The following is a 17,002-nucleotide window of genomic DNA, read 5'->3' on the forward strand; positions in this document are numbered from 1 at the left end:
CTTTAGAAATCTCACATTGGTACCTTCTTTGCATTTTGTCAAATCTGCAGTGAAAGTGTTCTTAAAATGAACATGTGCTGGGTCCTCATCCGAGATTGCTATAACATAAAATATATGGCAGAAAGCCGGTAAAACAGAGCAGGGGACATACAATTCTCCCCCAAGGAGTTCAGTCACAAATTTAATTAACATTTTTTTAAGGAGCGTCATCAGCATGGAAGCATGTCCTCTGGAATGATGGCCGAAGCATGCAGGGGCATACAAATGTTTAGCATATCTGACACGTAAATACTTTGCAATGCCAGCTACAAAAGTGCTATGCAAATGCCTGTTCTCACTTTCTGGTGACACTGTAAATAAGAAGAGGGCAACATTATCTCCTGTAAATGTAAACAAACTTGTTTGTCTTAGTAATTGGCTGAACAAGAAGTAGGACTGAGTGGACTTGTAGGCTCTGAAGTTTTAAATTGTTTTGTTTTTGAGTGCAGTTATGTAACAAAAAAAATTTACAATTGTAAGTTGCACTTTCATGACTAATTGCACTACGGTACTTGTCTGAGGTGAATTGGAAAAATACTATTTCTTTAGTTTATCATTTTTACAGTGCAAATATTTGTAATCAAAAATAATATACACGTTGATTTCAATTACAACACAGGATACAATATATATGAAAATGTAAAAAAAAATCCAAATTTAATAAATTTCAATTGGTATTCTATTGTTTAACAGTGCGATTAAAACTGCGATTAATCACGATTTTTTTTAATAGCGATTAATTTGTTTTAGTTAATCGCGTGAGTTAACTGTGATTAATCAACAGCCCTAGTTGCTACATCTTTCCTTCTTAACAATTGTTGTTGTTGTGTCTTTTGTGCAAGCCAGCATTTGCTGGTTTGCTGGGGCCAGAGGATACTAGTACGTAAGCCTCAGTCCTTCAAGTGTGCTGGTCTTCGACTCTATCTCCCACTCTTGTCTGTGTTATGACTTTTGCAGGGAACTTGCTTCCACCCTATTGATGCCTTCATTCAGTTGACTGGTATCCTATAGTGCTGTGTATTGCTCATATATCTTGTTTCTTCTGACCCTCCTTCCTCAGGCCAGCTGATGTCTGAGGCTCTTTGTACATCCCACTAGTCCTGGCCTTTGGCCCCTGCTGTCTGCCACTATTTAGCAGTTGTCTTCAGTTTCATCTCCGCTATTGTTCTGAGTTTGTAGCTACCTTCTATGACCTGTATCCCACTGCAGCTTGGACTGCTGCCTGTGGCCTTTGCTTTGTGTGACTATTTGGTTAGACCCAGAGCTGCTGACGTGTGCATAGTGGCTCAAGTCTCTGGCTCTTTTGTAGTGGAGGGCTGTCTGCTTAGCTTGGCATTCTCATAAGTGCTGTTGTGTGCTGCCTGTTGTTACTCTGCTGTGCTGCAGCAAACTATCCTTCATGGGAAGCAGGGTCTTAGTTCTCCAACCCATAAGTCTCTGTTATTGGGCTACTAGCTAGTTCCTGGGAGGGTTTATTTCAATGGTCCAACATTCCCAGGTATGGATCCCTTTCTATCTGTTTTGCCTCTGCCATCAGTCTCTTTGGCTGTTTTTAAAGCCAACTCTGCCTTTCTGTTGCTTTGTGGGTACTGGGGGGGGGGGGGGGGGGGGAAAGCTATCTTGTGCTCAGATTCTCATTTGGTGCTGAATCATTTGAATTCTGCTCCAGTAGCTCATTGTCTGAGAACAGTGTGTCAGATATGCCACATCTTGTAAAATGTACCTTCAATTTCTGGATCATAGTTCTTGCCGGAGTCCTCTAGATAGTCCACCTCTCAGAAATTGGAGTTAAAATCTCCTATGACCATGTCGTTCCTGTCATTAAAAGGAAACCAATCTATTCCGACCTTTTCCTAGGGTTGGGTTGGGATTTAATGAGGCTGTAGGATCTCCGTCTATTGATCACTACACTCTTTGCACACCTCGCACTGCTCCATGTATGCTCTCAATTCATACTTGGTCAATGTATATACACATTTCCTGACGTGTCTCAGGCATGTCTATACCCCAGGTGTGAAGTGTGTATCCATCCGAAGATGTCAGCTCTTAAAACTGTTAGGATTACTGCTTGGTTCCCTTTGAACAAAATCCTGTCTTGCTCATCCCTCACCTGAGAGTCAGGAGTAACCTCTGGGGGCACTTGCTGTTTGTGATCTGGCCAACCCTGAAGTCTGAACAGTTTTGTTGCCTGTAAAACCTCATCCTGTTCAGTACTTTGCTGGATTGCCTGGGAGCTCCCATCAGAGATGTGACAGTATTGTACGTTGTAGCATGATGGCAGACTCTATCTTCTGTTCCACCGAGCTGAGAAATGACTTGCAGGTGGAAATGAAATCTCTTTTGGAGCAGGAACTACAAAGTGTCTCAATAGATTGGGAAGTCCATTTGCAGAGCTCCTCGTCTGGAATGGCAAGATGGCTTGATGAAGTGACCAGCAACCTGACTGCCATGGACCAGAAGGTTTGGACTTCATTATAGCTTAATAACAGTGTAATAAATGCCAAGAATGGGGTCTTACAAGGTTAGGGTTACAAAATCAGTCTGGAAATTCCCTTTACAGATGTGGCTCAGGTGAGACAAATGATATGTAGGCAATTGGTTTGCTGTGAACAAGTTGTCCTGCTTCCAGGATCAGAAACAGTAATAACAGCTATATGCTGTGGTAACTTTCCATCAGGAGAAAGATGAGGAGTGGTTGTGACCTGCTTTGAGACCCAGATTCTCAGGGAAATCTTAGCGGCTAAAGCTCTTGTGAATCTGAAGCAGGAATACATTTCTGTTTGTTTGCTGAATGTTTCTGAAAAACAGGAACCATGGTTGCAAAATGTGAACCAGTGGATCTGGAAATGCTGGTATAGAAGGAAAGCTACAAAGGGGAAGGGATGCAGTTTTTGTTGATCTTGTTTCAGCATTCTGCCGGAACATTTCAATGAGGAGCAGCAGAACAGTCTAAGGGACTTTCTGTTAGGAATCAGGAGTCCTCCTAGTCCAACAAAGAGAAAAGTAGTACTGTTCTGGGCCAGCGTAAGATTGATACTGAGGGGAAATGACCCGTTAAGCAGCCACTTCATCATTTCCCAATAGCAAAGAGAAAAGAGTGGTTACATTTCCTCAATGGCCTATATCAGGAAAGCATAGCTGAGCCTTCAACCAGTCCTTGGGCCATACCCAAAGTTCTGGTTAAGACAAAGATGATAGCACCAGATTGTGTGTGGACAACAGAAAATTAAATTAAGTCACTTTAAAGGACTCTTATCCATTACCATGAATAGGTGATACTCTGGATGCTCTAGTGGGTTCTATATAGTTTTCCACACTAGGTCTTAAAAGTGGTATTGGCAAATGGAAGTGGATCCAAAAAATGGGGAAAAACTGCTTTCCCTGTGGCAATTGATGACTTTTAGCTTGTGCAATGCATCACACTTTTGAGAAGTGAATGGACAGAGTATTATATGGCATGCCATTCTCCATCAGTTTGCTATACCTAGATGATATCCTGCTGCTAAAATCTTTGAACAGGAACTGATATATTTGCAAGTGATCTGTGATAAGATTAAAGCTGCCAATCTAAAATTGAATCAAAAGAAATGCAAGTTGTTCCAAAAAGAGGTAATTTACCTTGGGTGTACAGGTAGTTTGGGGTGTGCGAGATTTCCATAGAAACCAAAGAAAATTGAGATTATGCAGAACTGGCTAACTCCTCAGACAATCGCACATCTGCAGTTTTGTAGGGCCCTTCTCCTAATACAGAAGGTTCGTTTGTGAATATGCTTATATTGCAAAATCACTACATAGAGTGGATGAGAAAGGGAAAACATTTCAGTGGTCCGCAGAATGTACTTTTCAGGGCTGATAAGGGTGTTTGTGACAGCTCCTGTCTTGGCCTATCCATATTTCAAAACCCTTTTCATATTGGATGCAGATAGCAGTGCTAACTGATTGGAGTCAATATTGACCCAAGAAAACAAAGGACTTGAGAGGGTGGTGGCTTATCTTTCTCCAGAGAGAAATTATTTCCCCACCTGAAATAAACTCTTGGCAGCGGTTAAATCTATAGAACATTTTCACCATTTGTACTGAAGGAAATCTGTGGTCTGGTCAGGGCAGACCTCGCATCTCTGCAATGATGCTTTAGATTTAGGATCCTGAGGGGCAACTTGCCAGGTGGTTGGAAAAACGGCAGTGTTATGATTTCACAGTCATGCCCTTTAGTAATGCTAATGCCTTGTGCAGCGGTCCTTGTTGGGAGGCTAATTGCAAACACTGCCCTTACTCAAGAGAGCAAGGAAATGAGTGTGCTTGGAAAGACATGGCTGTCTCCTCTCTTCCATAACTCGCAGAAGTGCAAAAGTTCCTGGTTCACACACTGGACAGTGGATATGGGTGTCCAAGAGTAGACTTCAGAACAAATAAAAGCTTCCTAGAAAGAGGATCCTGAATCAGAATAGCGTGTGATTGGAAAATCATTTGGAAAACACAGCCAACTTGAAAGGTAACATGCCCCTCAAAATACTACAGTAAAAGCTTTCTGGTCAGAGTTGCAAAGCTTGGAGTTCAAAAATAAAATATTGTATAGGTGCAAAAGGAAGATAAAACTGCCACAATGAGGCCAAATTTTGCTCATCTAAAACTGGAGTAACTCCACTGACTTATTTCTGTTTTACATCAGTATAAGTGAGAGCAAAATTTGGCCCATAACACCTCCTAAAATAGCTTTCCTAGCTATATCCCCACATATAATCACACTGTTAAAGTGGTATCTCTGTCTACAGTATCCTGAAAGGATAAGACTGATGAGTTTTACCTTACAATTACTGCTGACATCGGGGTGTCCTTTAAGTTCAATCTGAATTGCCTGTATTTCTCAGCAAGCCTGTTGGAAACATTTCTTTTCCAGAGTGGTACGTGGTCTGGCTCTGGTGAAAGATAAAGCTCACGGTGTAGCCCCTTACCGGTTAAAAGATTTTCAAAGCTGAAGCTGTGGAAACCTGAACTCAAGCAAGAGAGAAATTAAAAATATAGAACCTTCAGTTCTCTTGGCTACAGCCACCTTCATCTTTAACATGGAGGGTGGCCTGTGGAGATGACAGTTCCCAGCATATGGTGTTACACCTTGATCCAAGTGGTATCACATGATAGGACTAGTCATTACCAAAGGCCGTGCTTCATCGGTAAAGAGGAGGGCACCTGTAATCTCCACTCCATTTCATACATTTTGGGTGCTGTTATTCCTGTGCTATTGGCAACTGACATCTCTCCCTCAGAAGCAAGGCAAAGTTTTGGCGCCTGCCTGCCCCATAACTATAGATTATATACAAATGTATATACATACATTCTCCTTCCTCCTCACAAGCGCACTGAAAAAGCAGCTCCTTCAGCGGATCCTGCAGTTTGCAGTGAAGTCTGGATAGTTTTGTAAACATTTTGTAGATATCCTCCTCCTTGTTATAGGAGTTAACTTTCTGACACTTTCCTAGTGGGGGCAGTTTCAGGAAAGCTCGCTCCCCAGACATCCTTCTTGAAGCGAGATGGCCCTTTATTTCATGGGACAAGGTAAGTAAACACTCTTGCAAGGTAGGCTGAACTCTCCTCTCTCCTTTATAGACAGGCTGAACACAGTGCCCAGCTGGTGGGAATCGGGCTCTCACATCCTTGGCCTTGCTGCTTTGGATCACAGAAGTCACAATAGTTCTGTGACATCACAAAAAGACAGTGGAAGGAGGAGAATGTATGCTCCAACACACTAGATAGTGGGCTCAGGAGCTGAGTGGTTACATTCTACTGCTTCATGTTCTAGGACTAATACTGGGTCCGTAACATCAAGTGGACTCTGACAGTTGACATTGCTATCTCCTCCTTCTAGACTATGAGCTCCAAGATCTTTTAATTTCCTGTGTTATAAGATGAATAGTTATAGGTAGTAGTAATTTGGATTATTAGTAGGATTTGATTATTAGACAGTTTGGTTTTGTGATGACCGGGAAACCCGCATGGTTAATTGCCTACTGGGCCCAAAGGTTGTGGATCTCATGAGACCGCTAGATAGATGTACATGCATTGCTTGGGAGGAGCCAGTGGTTATGATGCATGTGGGTACCAGTGACATAGGGAAAGGTAGGTGAGAGGCTTTGGAGGCCAAATTTAGGCTGCTTGGTAAGAGATTAAAGTCCAGGACCTACCTCCATGGTAGCATTCTCTGGACTGCTTCCAGTTCCACACGCAGGGCCAGAAAGACAGGCAAAACTGCAGGGCCTCAATGCATGGACGACACAATGGTGAAGGGAGGAGGGGTTTAGGTTTATTAAGAACTGAGAAACCTTTTGGGTAAGGAGGAGCGTATGCAGGAATGATAGGCACCACTTAAACCAAAACGGAACTAGATTGCTGGCATGTGACATTTAAAAAGGTCATAGAGGATTTTTTAAACTAAGGGCTGAGGGTAAGCTGACAGGTATGCAGCAGTACACAGTTCAGGCGCAGAAATCCCTTAGCAGAGGCCCGACTTTCTAATGTGCCTGGGTGGTACGCCCCCTGGCTCTGCCCCCACTCCACCCTTTCTTCCAAGGCCCCGCCCCACCTCTTCCTGCCCCTGCTCCTCCCCTTTTCTCACCAGCACTTCCTGCATGCCATGGAACAGCTGATCGTGATGGGTGGGAGGCGCTGGGAGGGACGGGGAGGCGCTGATCGGCGGGGCTGCCGGCGGACGGGAGATGCTAGGGGGAAGAGCTGATGAGTATTTTAAAATAAATAGTATAGTAGTAGGAATATACCACCTGACCAGGATGGCGAGAGTGATTGTGAAATGCTCCGGGGGATAAGAGAGGCTACAAAGGCAGAAAATGAAGTAATAATGGGGGATTTTGACATCCTCATATTAACGGGGAATTTTGGCTATCCTTATATAGACTAGGTATATGTCACCTCAAAAATTTCTAGACAGAAATGAATGCCTGTAGGAGCAGCTCATCCTGCAACCCATAAGGGGAGAGGCAATTCTTGATTTAGTCCAAAATGGAGCACAGGTTCTGGTCCAAGAGGTGAATATAGCTGAACCACTCAGTAACAGTAACCACATGCATCCGACGAAGTGGGTATTCACCCACGAAAGCTCATGCTCCAATACGTCTGTTAGTCTATAAGGTGCCATAGGACTCTTTGCTGCTTTTACAGATCCAGATAACACGGCTATCTCTCTGATACTAGTAACCATAATGTAATTACATTTAACATTCTTGCAGGGGGGAAATGCCAAAGGCACCCACCCATAGTAGCATTTAACTTCAAAAAGGGAAGCTACGCAAAAATGAGGAAGCTAGTAAGTGGAAATTAAAAGGAAAAGCCACAAGGGTGAAATGCCTGCACTCTGTATGGAGACTTTTAAAAAACACCATAATAGAGGCTCAAACTAGACATATTCCCCAAATAAATGTTAACATAAAAACAGTAAAAGGGCCAAAAAAAATGCCACCATGGCTAAACGGCAGAGTAAAAGAGGCAATTAGAGGCAAAAAGGCATATTTTAAAAATTGGAAGTCAAATCCTAATGAAGAAAATAGAAAAAGGTATTAACTCTGGGAAGTCAAGTGTAAAAATAGAAGAAGGTGAGCCAAAAAAGAATCTGAAGAGTAATTCGCTAAAGACACAAAAACTATCAACAAAAAAATTATTTACATTAGAAGCAGGAAGCCTGCCAAACAGTCATTGGGGCCCCTGGACAATTGAGGTGCTAAGAGAGCACACTAGGAAGGCAATGCCATTGCAGAGAAGCAAAATGAATTCTTTTCAACGGTTTTCTCTGCAGAGGATGTGGGAGAGATCTCTACCTCTGAGCCATTCTTTTTAGGTGATAAATCTCAGGAACTGTCCCAAACTAAGGTGCCAATAGAGGAGGTTTGGAACAAATTGACACATTAAACAGTAATAAGTCACTGGGACCAGATGGTATTCACCCAAGAATTTTGAAGGAACTCAAATATGAAATTGCAGAATTACTATCTGTGCTATGTAACCTATCACTTAAACCAGCCTCTGTACCAGATGACTGAAGGGTAGCTAATGTAATGCTGATTTTTTTTTTAAAAAGGGCTCTAGAGGTGATCCTGGAAATTACAGGCCAGAAAGCCTAACTTCAGTATAAAGCAACAGAGGGTCCTGTGGCACCTTTAAGACTAACAGAAGTATTGGGAGCATAAGCTTTCTTGGGTAAGAACCTCACTTCTTCAGATGCAAGTGAAGAAGAACCTTGCATCTGAAGAAGTGAGGTTCTTACCCACGAAAGCTTATGCTCCCAATACTTCTGTTAGTCTTAAAGGTGCCACAGGACCCTCTGTTGCTTTTTACAGATTCAGACTAACACGGCTACCCCTCTGATAACTTCAGTATGAAGCCAATTAACTGAAACTATAGTAAAGGACAGAAATATCAGACACAAATAAAACATGATATGTTGGAGAAGAGTCAACACAGCTTTTGTAAAAGGAAATCAGGCTTCACCAACCTATTAGAATTCTTAGAGGGGGTCAATAAGCATGTGGACAAGGGTGATCCAGTCCATATAGTATACTTGGACTTTCAAAATGCCTTTGACAAGGTCCCTCACCAGTGGCTCTTAAGCAATGTAAGCAGTCATGGGATGAGAGGAAACATCCCCTCATGAATCAGTAACTGCTTAAAAGATTGGAAACAAAGGGTAGGAATAAATGGTCACTTTTCACAATGGGGATAGGTAAATAGTGGGGTCCCCCAACGATCCCTACTGGGACCTGTGCTGTTCAACATCTTCATAAATGATCTGAAAAAGGGGAGTGAACAGTGACGTGGCAAAATTTGCAGATGATACAAAATTACTCAACATAGTTATTTTATCTCCGTGTGGAAAAGCATAAGAGCAACTTGTTAACAGCAGAAACAAATTATTTTTTCATTCTCTTAACTCAGAAGTGACTGACACAATTTTTCCTCAGCTTTTCAGGAGAAATAATTTTTAAGTAGAGGAGAAACTTGGAAAAATTCATCCCCAAAGAGAGAAATTGTGGATAGTTAAAAGTACATGAAAACAAGGTTATAATGGAAATGATTATGAAACCTTAATTAGGCTGGTCAGTGTTAGTGACTGTTCCGTTAATAACTGAAGGAAAAAATTTGGGCAAACATGCAAGTTATTACAACCTAATAAATCTTGCGAGAAAGAAACTGGGGTGTTTTTTCCTTGCATATGTATTGGACCAATTCTACCATGCCAGCTTTTATATGACAGCCTCTGGGCAGGTCTACACTTAAAACACTGCAGTGGCACAGCTTCAGTGAAGATGTTACTACGCTGATGGGAGAGCTTCTCCCCTCGTCATAGTTAATCCACTTCCACGAGAGGTGGTAGCTATGTTGGTAGGTCAAGCCCTCCCGTTGACATAGTTCTGTCTACACCGGTGGGGTTAGGTCGGTATAACTGTGTGATTCAGGGGTGTGGATTTTTCATACTCCCTGAACAATGTTGTTTTACCAATATAAGTTTGTAGTGTAGACCTGGCCGCTCTGATGTGGTCATTGTCAGTTTCTTCCAATTCTGAAGACCCTGATCAAGTGTGAAACATAAAGATTGATTTGTTTTATATTTAGGGTTGTTTATCTCACAAAGTAACTGTGGAGTGGGGCTAAGAGCTGGGGAACATTTATTGGTTTAAGGAGTAGTCGTGGGATAATGGAGCCTTTTCATTGAACATTTTAGTTCCACTCACTGACCATTAAAAAAAAAAAGTGTTTAGTAACCATGAGAACACACCTAGCTCTTTAAAACTCAAAATATAACTATTACTACCTATGAAAACAACAATTTTCAGATGTGTGCATGCTAAACATATAGCCCAGCCAAAATGGCTTACCCACAATCTAAAAATAATGTAGACCATAATATATTCTTCAGGTGTTCATTTACCTATTTAGTGTAAATTCAGTCTGAACAGTGTGTACTATCAGTCTAATATAACATTGCTGCAATCCACATATTAATCGAAACCCTAAGCTGTAAGTCCTCCTTAGACCTTTTGATTGGGTCATAATGTCTTGGTGATTGATGACAGAGTAAAGGTCTGAAGAACAGAGTTCTGATAAACTTGTACTTATAAAAAAGTATACAGCAGCACATTGTGAGATTATTCAATTGTAATCATGATTTATGATTTGTTATGCTGTCAGGAAACAAATGTTCAGACTCAGCTTTTATGTTATCATTCATCAATTTTATTATACTTTCAGGGTCTTAACTTGGTTTATTATTGATATTTTTAGGATGTGAAAGTGGTGTTTTAAGCGAACATATATTCCACCCTCCCCAACAGATAGCAATAAACTCTGAACTGCTACATATTTTGTTTCTGTGATTTGATGGCAATATTCCATGTATTTAAACTTAAGATATATCATTACGTTAATTGATCCCATATGCATAGTCCTTCTCAAATTTTCTCTGCTCTTCTAGTCAGGCTCTTCTAATCATGCCATTATGGCAGATACTATTTTTTGTACTAAAGGCAACTGTTGTATTCTCTCTCAACACTGAACCTTCCATTTATCCTGCTCCTTATTATAAAGCAGTGGGGTCTCAGCCACAAAGAGATTCAGCAATGTGCAAAGAGAGAAGATGATCTCAAGAATACTTGATCACGCTGCTTGGAGGACAACATTTTATTCCAGGACAATAGAGTTGATAGATTTCACTATGAGGAAGAGGATTCCAGACAGTGTTTTAGTGCCAATGAGCAGTAGTTTCAATTTAACTGAAACTGTGGGCTTTAAAATAAAGCATAAAATATTATTGACTAAAAAAAGTAGAGATTGATATTAGTAAGTATCTGAAGAACAGGGAATACATTTACATGGAGCTTAGTAGGGATTTTAATAGCATTTCAGATACAACATTAATATGAAAAGTCAAGGAAATTTGTAGGGAGCAACACTACAAATATAAATCTAGTTGAGTAGAAGAATGCAGACAAATAGTAAATGGAAACAATTAGACATGGAGAAAGGTAACAAGTATTGTCTTCCAGTACTTGTTGTTGGGACTAATTCTATTTACATAATTCTCTTGGAGTAAGAACAAATTGCGTAGTATTGAAATTCACTAATAGAAGGAACAGTGGACTCAGATGAGAGAAGTACACAACTGCAAGAGGTTCTGAAGATTTAGTTGTGGTGTGGCAGTGGAGTTATTTTGTGCAGAAACATGTTTAGTCTCAGCTAAGCCCTCACACCCACTTCATTTATCACTCATCAAAAAAAAAAAAAAAAAAAAGAGGGGGGTGGGGAATAAGCATGTTGCATCACAAAACAAACATTTTTTTAAAAGATTATAAAGGAGTACAAAAAACTGGCAGTTAGCAAAAGGGAAATATATTCCCAACCTTCTCTATCATCATTTCCAGCAATAAATACTACTACAGTATAGGAGAATCCCAATTTCCTTACTATGTAAAAGAATAAGCACAACTGCTACAAATGATTTAACTTCTTCTGAAACTGTTTGCAACTCCAAACACTTGATTTTTTTACAAGTGCCATCCACACAAATTGTATCCCAAAACACTTTGTGCAGACTACAGAATACAGTAATAGAATTAAAATAAAAAGTAGCATCTGTGGCAAACAGAAGAGACATAGGCAAAGGAAGAAAGCATGTTTGAAATGGAATGTGAAGTTAGATTTGGTGTAAATTCCTAGACAGACCTACAGTTTAGTCAATGAAGAGACCTGTTACTTACTTTACAGTACCTGTTGTTCTTCTAGATGATTTCTCCATGTGGATCCCATTCTAGGTACGAATATGCTCCCACTGCCCAAGATTGGATTTTTTTTTGGACAGTAGTGTCTGTTGGGGCCATGCATGCACTCTACATATCCTTGCACCCTCCACTCAAAGGGCATAGCAGCCCCAAATGCCAATACAGAAGAGAATTCCAAAGCTAAAGGACTTTGCATTAGTGTGGAAGAAGGATGGCTCATGGGACCTGTGTGGACAAAATAATTGAAGAACCACAGTTACTTACATTACAGTAACTGTTCGAGTATTTGTTCATATGGATCCAACTCTAGGTGACTGTCTAGCAGTTGTCTCTTTAACGAGGTGAGTGCCAGGAATCCTATTTAAATAAGGACTGTAGGATTACCCTGCCAGATTGAATGTCAGGTGTAGAGTCTACCACTAGGGAATAATGATTGGTAAAGGTATGTATCAAGCACCAAATAGCTGCCCTATAGATTTCAGATCTAGAGATGCTCCTCAAATAAGCTAAGGAGGCTGCCTGAGCTCTAGGAGTGTGCTTTGATCTGAGAAGGAGAAGCTAATTTATTAAATTCATGTGAAATCCTGATAGTCTGAAAGTCACTTTGAGAATCTGAGGCAAAATAGCCTGCCCTCTAGACCGTCTCCAAAAGTTACAGACTGGGTGACTTGCAGAAAGACTTTATCCTAGGGAGATAATAGGAAAGGGCACTCAATGCACCACGTATGGAGTTTTGCTTCTGCAGGAGATGAGTGAGGACCTAGGTCAGTGGTTCCCAAACTTGTTCCGCTGCTTGTGCAGGGAAAGCCCCTGGAGGGCCGGGCCGGGTTGTTTACCTGCCGCGTCCGCAGGTTCGGCCAATCACGGCTCCCAGTGGCCTCGGTTCGCTGCTCCAGGCCAATGGGAGCTGCTGGAAGCAGCGCAGGCCGAGGTACGTAATGGCCACCACTTCCAGCAGCTCCCATTGGCCTGGAGCAGCGAACCGTGGCCACTGGGAGCCGTGATCGGCCGAACCTGCGGATGTGGCAGGTAAACAACCCGACCCGGCCCGGCCCACCAGGGGTTTTCCCTGCACAAGCAGCAGAACAAGTTTGGGAACCACTGTCCTAGGTAAAAATACTGGTAATAGTATGTATGTATGTATGTACTAGTTCAAGTGAAAGTCTGAAACTACTTTGAATAAAAGTTTTTGGTGAGGTCAAAGAGTTGCTCTGTCTTGTGAAAAGAAGTCCTGCCATTAATGCCTGAATCTTGTTCACTCAAGCAGATGTAAAAGCCACCAAGAATGCCGTTTTAATAGAAAAGGTGGTATAAAATACATGATGACCTAAGCTCAAATAGGTGTTCCATCAAAGATAGAAGTGCTACATTTAAGTCCTAGGGAGGGGGAATTTCCTTAACTGGTGGAAACACATGAACCAGCCCCTTCAGAAATTTAGACCCAGTCAGGTGTGAAAATACTGAGAGACCCTGAATGGGAGGGTGACACTGTTGCAAAATGAACCTTAATGGAGCTGACTGAAAGTCCTGAGAGTTTCAGGGATAACAAATGATCCAGAGTGATAGGAATGGAAGTCTCCAAGGATTGAAGAGGATGTTAAGCAGCCCATAATGAAAAATGTTTCCAGTTGGCTTTATATGTAAACCTCAACAAAACTTTCCTGCTATGAATTGGAATGTCCTGCATTGTAGAAGAACAACATATGTCTACCAAACTTAGCCAGCTATCCCATACTATCAGATGTAGAAATGATGTAGATGGGTCCAGATGTAGAATAGGCTCTGCAAAATGTTTTCTGGAAGAACTGGGAGTATGAAGATGGACAAACTTCTAGATATATTGGCTCCAAGTACCAAAACTGGTGCACCCACGATTGTGCTATCAGAATTAATTTGGCCTTGCTCTGGCTTATTTTTCTGAGGACTCTGGGAACTAATGGAATCAGAGGGAAAATTTATATTAGATTTGTGTTCCACCAAATCAGAAATGCATCCAAAGGAAGCCTGGGTGCATTCCTCCTTGGGAGCAAAATAATGTAACACTTCTTGTTTGAGTTGGTTGCAAAAAAGTCTGTGGTGGAAACGTCCCATAAATTTTTCGTAACTGTGGGGACTGAACCTTTCAGGGTTCATTTATGAATGGAAGAGCACTTCCGGCTGACTTGGCCTACTAAACTATTCTGAACCCCAGTCAAGCGCAGGGCTATCAAACTGACAATGCTGAACTCACCACACCCATAGATGAATAATTTCCTGACACAGAGGGGATGATCTTGTTCCTCCTTGTCTGTTTACATAGTGCATCACTGCAATATTGTCTATCAGGATTTGGATGGTGGTCCCTTGATGAGAAGTAAAAATGCTTCGCAAGCCAAATTAATGACCCTGAGTTCTAGCACTAGGGGATGGTGATGTGAACATCACACCTTGGCAGACATTTTTCAGATTCTTGCACCACAGCAGAAATGATAAAACCCCAGGGGGAAGGACTTGTACATTCATGATGTGTCTGCTTCGCAGATGGATCCATGTTAACCAACCCTGAAGAGGACACAGATGAAGTCTGGCATGCAGCATTGCATAAATGCAAAAGAATCTATGACCCAATAAACTGAGATTGATGGGTTTTTTTGAGTGTAAAGAGCTAATATGAGATGCCGTATGATGCAGAATCTGTTGTGAGGAAGGTAAGCTTGCTGATCTTGAGTTGAGAAGTGTTCCTATGAACTCTATTGACAGAATAGGAGTGAGAGCAGACTTGACTAATCCAGAGGCCTACCAAGGAGAATAGATGGAGAACCACCTACACATTCTTGGTGACCTGCTGTGGCCATTTCCCCTGAATCAATAAGTCATTGAGATAAGGATAGATGTGAAGACCTTGTCTTCACAGATGCATTACTACTACCACTAGTTGATGAACATCCTTCGTGCCACAGAAAAACCAAATGGTAGTACTCGGAACTGGTAATGAATTTCCTTCACCATTACATGTACTTCCTGTGGGGTAGACAGAAGGAGATTGGGACGTATGCGTCCTGCAAGCTGAGAGTTGTGAACCAATCCAGTAGATCTAGGAAGGAGATTGTAGAGGCTAAGGTGACCATCCTGAACTGAAGACTATGGATGAACTTTTTGAGTCACCTGAGGTCCAATATGGGATGCTACTCTCCTTTCTTCTTCAGAATAAGTAAGTAATGGGAATAAAATCCTCTGCCCCAAAACTCAGTTGCTCTCCTTTGAATGAGTAAAAAAATCCTCTGCCCCCAAACCCTCTCTATTGCACTCAGATGTTGAGGACAGTCTTGCTCTTGCTGTCGCAGGCTGTCATGAGAGGTGTCCCAGAGAATGGAGAAAGTTGGGAGGTGAAAAATTGGTTAGGACTAGAATTGAACTGAATAGCCTTTCTGGATAACTTTGAGGACCCAGCAGTCAATAGTGATTCCAGTCCATGCATCCAAAAAGAAAGAAAGATGTTTGCCAACAATAAAAGACAAGTGTTTGCCAAATGGAAGGAGGAGGGGTTATAGATCCTTTTAAATTAGTTCAAGACTGTTGACTGTGGCCACAAACTTGTGCCTTCAGTCCAGATGTTATGTGTCAAACTGCTCTTCCTCTGAAAATGAGGTCTTTTCTTAGAGGGTTCTGAGGACTTCTCGTGGTAAAATTATGATAAAGGTGATCTCTGTCTTTTAGAAAAAGACTGAGACCTAATCTGCTTTCTCCTCTGGGCTGGAGTGTATGGGTCCAGGGATCAAAATGTCACTCTGGAATCTTTTAATTAGTGAAATCCCTCATTGGTCTTTGAATTAAAAAATTCATGACCTTCAAAAGGTCCTCAATTGTAGACTGGACCCCTTTTGGAATGCCTGATGACTGCAGCCATGATGTCCTCTGCAAGGTGACAGCGATGGCCATTATTCTTGTGTCCTTGTCAGATGCATCCAGTGCTGCTAGTAGAGCCACCTTATCAATCAGCTGATCTAAGGACATGGAATTTAGCTCTACCCTTGAGTCCTCTGAAAGTTTTCCCATAAACTAGGAGATCTTGTCTCATTGGACGTAGTCATATTTGGCTAGCTAAGCATGGTAATTGGCAATCTGAAAGCTAGTGCAGGAATACACCTTCTCCTGAATAGGTCTATTTTTTTCAAATGTTTACCCCTTGGTGTTGACTTTGGCTAACTGTATTGCTTAGCTTTCTCATGAACAGCAGCCACTGTTAAAGAGCTGGAACATGAGGAGTATAACAATACTCAAAACCTTTTGGAAGGACTCAGTATAGATGCTCTTTTTGTTTGGGAGATAGCTAAGATGGAGGCTGGGTCTGCCATAGATCCCTGACTGGTTCAAGGATACCTTTGTGTATGGGCATTGCCAATCGACCTTGAATTGCACGGTGTAATGCATCAAACTATTTATGTTACTATTCTTGTACAACTTCCAAAGGATTTCTAAGGTGTCAGCCATCCTCTTTAGGAGACCTTGAAAAGTCTTTAAATGGTCCATCGTAGATAGATTGACCACTTAATCCAGCAAAGATGAAGAAATTGTCAAAGGAATGGAAGGATACATATGATCATCATCCTCACTTTGGATTTCCTCTCCCAAATCACGAGGGTCACTCTGCCAAGATGGTTGCACTAATCTTGAAGGCTGCACAGTAGGACATGACCTATTCCTGGACAAAGGGACTCTCAAAGAATATGCAGCAGATTAATCAAATTGAGGGTTCCAGTAAGGCCAGGACTGGTTACCATAAGGATAGGCTATATGACGCCAAAGTGGAGGAATCCATGGAACTTGTAATCTGCCAGAACTCCTGCAGTGAGAGAAAGAATGCCCTGACATCCCTTTCGCTGGTTCTTCCTCATGAACTGACCCAAAAAAAGAGGAGGCAATCCTTGGAGGACTTCTGCTGTATCTAAAGAGGAAGACTCAGAATAACAGAACAGAATACATCTTCTCTGTAGGATGTACTGATCTCTGCAGAATCTGAGGAAGTTGAAGAGAGTGGTTGAGAGATGGGGAGATTCTGGCATAGCTATTAAGTCCCCAAATGTAGTAAAGGTAGCTGGACAGAAGCTAACTGCACCACACTGGTGATGGAAGCAGTACCAACTAAGTTGGTACTGGAGTGGGATGCAATGGAGAAATACATGAAGAACAGAGCTATACAGAAAGGC

This window comes from Emys orbicularis, chromosome 2 (genome assembly GCF_028017835.1).
Source record: "Emys orbicularis isolate rEmyOrb1 chromosome 2, rEmyOrb1.hap1, whole genome shotgun sequence".
Classification (NCBI taxonomy): domain Eukaryota; kingdom Metazoa; phylum Chordata; order Testudines; family Emydidae; genus Emys; species Emys orbicularis.